The sequence below is a fragment of the Schistocerca serialis genome, unplaced genomic scaffold, assembly GCF_023864345.2.
Source record: "Schistocerca serialis cubense isolate TAMUIC-IGC-003099 unplaced genomic scaffold, iqSchSeri2.2 HiC_scaffold_1322, whole genome shotgun sequence".
Lineage (NCBI taxonomy): Eukaryota > Metazoa > Arthropoda > Insecta > Orthoptera > Acrididae > Schistocerca > Schistocerca serialis.
Window position 1 is genome coordinate 174,981 of NW_026047539.1, and position 7,520 is coordinate 182,500.

Consider the following 7,520-nt stretch of genomic DNA (forward strand, 5'->3'; position numbering starts at 1 on the left):
GATGCTCTGTCGATTGACAAAGGGAGCAAGTTTGCGGTTGCCCAATATAGGTGACCTGGGCCCTGGTACTCGCAACATTTATATACGACGGGATGTGCTGGCGGAGGTCCATGCGGACACTACGAACGCCGCTGTTGCCCTGGAAACGGTAGGCACTTCCCCACTTCTCATTCGTGATGCTGAGCACCGTGCCATACCGCGACAGGACACGGCCGATTACGTCATTGGGACACTCAGGGGGTACGTTAAATACCCGCACAGTCCGTATCCCAAAGCCAGATGGCACTATATGCACTGTTCCGACAGTTCCATCGAAGTAGCGGAACGGATGTTCGCCCGCGAGTGCCAGGCCATACTTTTCGTATTTCTCCTGGTCGAGAAATTTCACGAATAACGAGAATAAGACAAAATCCAGTTGAAAGGTGTCGACGTCATTTTCCGGTACTTTCAGATCACCAAATATCCATTCCTGTATTTCAAAGGCCGTAGGCCGTCTCGCTGCTCTGTCGAATACGCATTGAATACTGTTCGACCGGTTCGACATATTCACCGCAAAAATATCAACGCTGGAAAAACCAAGAACAAACGAAGCGACCACGAAACGCGACTCGCGACCCGCTACAGAGCACAACGGACCGCTCCGACCGCGGGGTGCTTCTTAGCCAAAAGGCCGAGAAGCGATAAAGGAAAATCCGCATTCGAAGGGCCTAAATGCTTGCAGCGTGTGCGCTCCACATGTGGGAGTGACACACGGTGGTACGGGCCGATATGGCAACAGGCGACCGTCGAAAACATCGCAAAAGCAAGTGCGGGAAAGAAGGACAATTCGCGAGAGCACTCGTCAACAGCCCAGTACTACCCTCCATGGCGAACAGTAAACTGCGACTCCCATTTGAACGCCGCTAGCTGCCAGGGCAGTGGAGAAGCCGTGAGGCCGCCCCACAGCAGCGCCAGGCCGGCGCGAGCTACACCGGCGCGAGGCCGGCGCGAGCTACACCTAGCCTAGTGCTTACATCGTCCACCGCAAACTGCATACGTGTGTACACACGTATTCTGCGTGCGTGCGGCGGCGACGACGACGTTCGCGAGGAGCTAAGGATATAACTCCAAAAAATGAAATTAAAATTATCTGTGGCCGGACCATATGTGACGCCAACGAGGCATCCGAAGGCACCCTTCTGTGCCCATATAAATTACCAGCCTAGTGTAATGCGGCTGCAAGAGCGGTCGGGCTAACCGCAAAAAAAAAAAAAAAAAAAAAAAAAAATTCATAAGATAATGCTACATTAATTACAAGAAATCGTGGAAATCGTGGTGTGTAAGCAGCTAACTACTGGGCACATCGACAACTGCAACAAGTCTTGCTACCAGCGGAATATCTGATAACTGCAGAATATTTACCCATTTCAGGCTGTGTTTTAATTAATTTTAGGTGGGCCGATCCCGGCGGTACTGCAATGCCGGGCCAACCCGCGACAGAGGTGGAGCAAGCCCCTAGCACTCCGTCATGAGCCAAAAATGAGTTTAATATTCTGGTCCTGCGATGCAGGACGTATCAGATATTAAGCTGATAAGAACAGATACTACACTTTGATCTTAGCCAAAAGGCCGAGAAGCGATAAAGGAAAATCCGCATTCGAAGGGCCTAAATGCTTGCAGCGTGTGCGCTCCACATGTGGGAGTGACACACGGTGGTACGGGCCGATATGGCAACAGGCGACCGTCGAAAACATCGCAAAAGCAAGTGCGGGAAAGAAGGACAATTCGCGAGAGCACTCGTCAACAGCCCAGTACTACCCTCCATGGCGAACAGTAAACTGCGACTCCCATTTCAACGCCGCTAGCTGCCAGGGCAGTGGAGAAGCCGTGAGGCCGCCCCACAGCAGCGCCAGGCCGGCGCGAGCTACACCGGCGCGAGGCCGGCGCGAGCTACACCTAGCCTAGTGCTTACATCGTCCACCGCCAACTGCATACGTGTGTACACACGTATTCTGCGTGCGTGCGGCGGGGACGACGACGACGTTCGCGAGGAGCTAAGGATATAACTCCAAAAAATGAAATTAAAATTATCTGTGGCCGGACCATATGTGACGCCAACGAGGCATCCGAAGGCACCCTTCTGTGCCCATATAAATTACCAGCCTAGTGTAATGCGGCTGCAAGAGCGGTCCGGCTAACCGCAAAAAAAAAAAAAAAAAAAATTCATAAGATAATGCTAAATTAATTACAAGAAATCGTGGAAATCGTGGTGTGTAAGCAGCTAACTACTGGGCACATCGACAACTGCAACAAGATTTGCTACCAGCGGAATATCTGATAACTGCAGAATATTTACCCATTTCAGGCTGTGTTTTAATTAATTTTAGGTGGGCCGATCCCGGCGGTACTGCAATGCCGGGCCAACCCGCGACAGAGGTGGAGCAAGCCCCTAGCACTCCGTCATGAGCCAAAAATGAGTTTAATATTCTGGTCCTGCGATGCAGGACGTATCAGATATTAAGCTGATAAGAACAGATACTACACTTTTTTTTTTCTGTTTTTTTTTTCTTTTTTTATTTTTTTTATTTTTTTTTTTTATTTATTTATTTTTTTTTTTTTTTTTGGGCCTCCTTCCTCCCCTACAGCCCTACCTTGTCCTCTCCAAAATTGCCGCCATCCTAGAGTGTCGCCGCAGCACGCACAACATGGTGCATTGGGTAGCAAGACTTGTTGCCAGGAACGAAATTAAAAGCGAAGGGCATACTCTGCTATGCCGCAATGGGCGACGACACTTGACTCAGAAAGACACCTCACTCTGCAGGTGTGAAGAAATAGTGAGTTGAGAACCAAAAGGAAGAAAGAAAGAAAGATAGAAATGAAAGGAAATGAAAGGAAATTAAAAAGAGGGACGGCAGCACACACAAATGTAAATGAAACTGGCGAGATAATCCCATCGCCCAGAGAATTAACGAAGGAATAAGCTTCTAAGATTGATTGCGTGATGCCTATTTTTCCAATAAAGTGATGGCAATAGTTGTTCCAATTGCGAATCTGGGGTGAGTCAAGTCAAAGATTGGTGCAAAAAAACCAGGGGCAAGCCCAGGCAATGCCTGGACAAGGTGCCCTAGGCAACCTGGAACACCGTTTGGTATCCATGGATCATTGCAACTTTCAAATACCGGGCAAAAGTGGTCGTATAGTTTCGAGCAGATTCCGCCACGCGATGCTGGCTCCACAGGTAGTCCATGTAAGAGACAGCATCGGCGAGGGAAAGGTCGTAGATCGTGAAAATGGTGTGGCCCAAGAGCCACACCATTGCGTTACGCCTTGGTCGGGGTTGTGTTTGAAGATCAGGTGTAAGGAACCAGTCGGTGGATACATTTGCTGGCGTCGTCCCACCGATCAGCGCTATGAGTACACGTGCAAGGGTCCACACTTCTGTGACGTGGGGGCAGAGGAGGCGATGCTCCCTGGTGTCAACGTCACCACAGCGGCCGCAAGCAGCCGAGGGCCGTAGGCGGATGGCCGCCAGGCGATGGTTAGTGGGGATTAAATTGGTGACGACACGGTACCATAGCGCTGAAACCGCCGTGGGAAGGGCTGAGTTGTTAATATTAGCCCAAACTTGGCGCCAGATGACCGACGGTCGTCTGTCCTCTAATTTATGGGGCTTGGGCTGGCCTCGGAGTGCCTGGTAAAGGCGCTTCGACGTGCGTGCCTTGTCAGTGGCCACTGCGAGGACATAACTGCGGTGGAAGTAATAGTCTCTGACCGTCGTCAGCCGGATCGGAATATGCATCAAACAGACCGGTGCACGCGCCGAGTGTGGACGATAACGGTCGAAGAGGACCGCTGTAGTCCCACCGGGGTCGGCGTCGCGCAAAGCGGCGACACGGTGAATCAGAAGGGCCGCACATTTCCGGGAAAAGTCAATGAGGCCAAGGCCGCCATCGACCTTCGGCAGCGTACAGGTCAGCGCATCAACCTTGAACAGCGCATGCCGCCACAAGAGCCAATATACTGCTTGGGATATGGCTCGGCCGATCTGCTTCGGCAGCGTAAGGAGTTGGGCGACATACCATGCTCGTGAGAGGAGATAACCATTAATGAGCCGGATGCGTTGATGGAGGTCGAGCCGTCGATCAGCGTGGCTCACGCAAAGGCCCCTGATGCGTGTGAGAAGCCGCCGCCACGTGAGGGTTAACATACGCTGCGGACAGGCAGTCACCTCAAGACCCAAGATACGCTGTTCCCCTACAACTCGGTACCAGGGGCGTTCGACGGTCAAAGATCGTGGCCCTAGCGGAAGTAACACAGTCTTGTTGGGATTTAACTGAGCACCGGAGGCCCGTTCATAAACATCGAGAATGCGGCGAACGGAATCGATGTCCCTTGCGTTAGCAACGAACACACCAACGTCATCGGCGTAGGCCGCACAGCGGAAGGTGACGCCTGGGAGAACGACACCGTCGACCAACCGGCCAATGTCACGCAGCATGGGGTCCAGCGCTAAGGCAAACAAATACATCGACAAGGGACACCCCTGTCGAACTGACCGTCGGATGGGAATGGGGCGCGACCGGCAACCGTTCACCACGATAGTGGAATTCGCCCCATCCAAGAAGTTCCGGATGATGCGTATGAAGCGCTCCCCAAAACCCATCCGCGACATAACGCCCAGCAGGTAAGGGTGCGAGACCCTGTCAAAGGCACCGGCGAAGTCCAAGGAAAGAATGGCAGCCGGGGTGCGAGTGTCAGCGGTGAGGAAGACAACATCGCGGTACAGGGAAGCGGCGGTGAAGATGTTCCGACGCGAAACGCCACAGGATTGAGTGGGGCAAAGTACCTTAGTCATCGCCTGGTTGAGACGAGAGGCCACGCATCGTGCCACCAACTTATAGTCAGTGTTAAGGACAGTGATAGGACGCAGGTCTTGAGCTCGGCAGTGACCAGTCACCTTTGGAATAAGGGCAATACGTCCAGATAAAAAGTCGGCGGGTAAGTCGCATCCAGCAAAAATCTCCTCGCACATTGTGCAGAAACGGTCGCCGAGCAGGTCCCAAAATTGTTGGTAGAACTCATAAGGGAGACCGTCGGGGCCAGGTGACTTGCGTCCCGGACAGGCACGGAGGACAGATGTGAGGTCAGCGAGTGTCAGGGGCTCGGTTAAGGAGCTGCGGTCATGACGATCCAAAGAAGTTGGCACCCCACTGACAAGTGCACGTTGGGCGGCAACGTCGACCTCAACATCCTGGAAGAGGTGCGTGAAATGGTCCGTCAGGTGTTGGAGGACGTCGCGGTTGTCTGTGATACGCGCACCATCGTCTGTCTTAAGGCGCAAAATGGTGTTCTTCTTGGCACGAATTCGTTCAGAGGCTAGGTGATAAAGGGATGGCTCCTCGCCTTCAATCAGGGATGCAGAACGACACCGCACCACCATACCGTCGGCTTTCTCCCGAGAGAAGCGAAGGATTTGCGCCTTAATTTTGTTGAGGCGCATGCGGAGCTGATCATACCGGTCAGCAGGAAGAGTCAGGGCGTCAGTGAGACACTGCTGATAGAAGGCCAACGTGCTACGTTTCCAGTGGGCGACGTCGCGACTGTATTGCCGGATAACACGTCGCAGCCGGGGCTTCGCACAGCGGAGCCACCAAACCACCGTGGTAGGGTACCGGGAAGTGTCCACGAGACAATCCTGCCACGTTTTCGTGACAAGAGCACGAAGTTCGGGCAGGGACAGATGAAGGGTATTCATCTTCCAAGAGGTGCCACGAGGAACCGGGGCAGGACCCGCGATACGCAAGGAACACGAGTACGCACAGTGGTCACTAAAGGCCACGGGTATGACTTGGACGGCACAAAGGGCGGGAGTCAAATCAGTCGAGACATAAACACGATCAATACGGCTGGCTCCAGTGGGATAGATGTGGGTAAATTGCGTGTAGGCGGGATGGAAGTGGCGCCATGTGTCAGTAAGGTCAGCCGCCCGAAGGAGTGAAGCGAGCGCTTCACACCGCATAGGCGTCGGGACCTGGTCAACTTCGGCCACCACACAGTTGAAGTCTCCGCCAAAGACGATAGGGCGACGAGCTGCTAAGAAAGGGGGGAGATCAGACTGAAAAAGTGTTGTTCTGCCATGCCTGTGGTTAGCACCGGAAGGAGCATAGACATTTAGAAAAAGGACATCTTGAAGGATACACGCAAGAACGCGACCGTTGGGTAGCGTGGTAACGTGGGATGGAATAAACTCTGATCGGTAGAGCAAAGCAGTACCCCGCCGGGCGTCAGGGTCGATGTTATACAGTGCCTCATAACCAGCAAGGTCAGATAGAAAAGGGGCACAAACTTCCTGGAGAAAGACTACATCAAACGCACCAAGGCGGAGAAAGTCCTTCAGAGATCGAAGTTTGACCGGGTTGGAGATGGAGTTGATATTGATCGTTAAAAGGGAGAGGGCTCCCGGCGGACGGTCAAAGGCAGGCATGGGAGAGCAACACAGAGTAGACAACGGCAGATAGGGTCACGGCCGTAGGGAGGCAGGTGTGGAAACATCCACACCAGAACCCAGCGATATCACCCCGGATGTGAGAAACAAATACCAAGCAGCTCATGTGGGGAAAGACCCACTCAATCACGCATGTCATCGCCCTCGTCGTCAGCCCAGTTCAGGCCTCCCCCATCGGCAGGATAGTCTAAGCCAGGCGGCGCAGACGGGTCGGACACAGTAGGATGTGAAAGGGTGCGAGTACGCTGCATTGGCTGGTCGCTACCCTGGTCATGTTTCCGTTTTGCAGGGATCGCTCCCCGATCTCACGAGGAACAGATAAGAGCCTCTAGTTGCCGAGCAGTTTGCCGCATACCGCCCGAGCGGTCAGCGGAAACAGAGCGGGAAACTGAGGAGGCCTGAGAGTCAGCCTCACTGCCGCTCTCAGGGGGACGTAAACCGTCCGCTTCCTCCGCCGGCTGGTCCGGGTTCGCCTTCTTGCGTCGATGACGACGGCGGGGGGACTTAGCGTCATCTGCCGGGAGGGGCGGGGTAGGAAGAACGACCTCCATCTGTTCGACAGCGACCACATCACTTGCCATAGCAGGCACATCAGACGCCGCCGGCGGTACCGCCACAACGGGCGTCTGGTCCGGGACGGGTCCGTCAGCCGGTGCACTGGGTGCCGGTTGCACTGCTTCTGGCGGGGGCGACACGTCAGGTCGCTCAGCGGGACGGTGGGCAGCGCCCGCCACTACCTCGCTGAGGAGAGGCACAAGGTCGGTACCAGCAGTGCGTTCCCGCGGCAGTTGCACAGGACGCCGGCGCGGGCAGTCCACGCGGAGATGCTCCGTCGATTGACAAAGGGAGCAAGTTTGCGGTTGCCCAATATAGGTGACCTGGGCCCTGGTACTCGCAACATTTATATACGACGGGATGTGCTGGCGGAGGTCCATGCGGACACTACGAACGCCGCTGTTGCCCTGGAAACGGTAGGCACTTCCCCACTTCTCATTCGTGATGCTGAGCACCGTGCCATACCGCGACAGGACACGGC

At 54.2% G+C, this 7,520-nt stretch overlaps 1 non-coding gene and 1 pseudogene across 1 annotated transcript; both read right to left on the minus strand.

The window, feature by feature from the left end:
• Window positions 1-1,427: 1,427 nt before the first annotated feature.
• LOC126439394 (U2 spliceosomal RNA) lies at window positions 1,428-1,620 on the minus strand. The gene has a single exon (XR_007581155.1). It is a non-coding gene; the product is annotated as a U2 spliceosomal RNA (small nuclear RNA).
• Window positions 1,621-2,361: 741 nt separating this feature from the next.
• LOC126439457 (U2 spliceosomal RNA) lies at window positions 2,362-2,540 on the minus strand (annotated as a pseudogene).
• Between the last annotated feature and the right edge of the window lie 4,980 nt (window positions 2,541-7,520).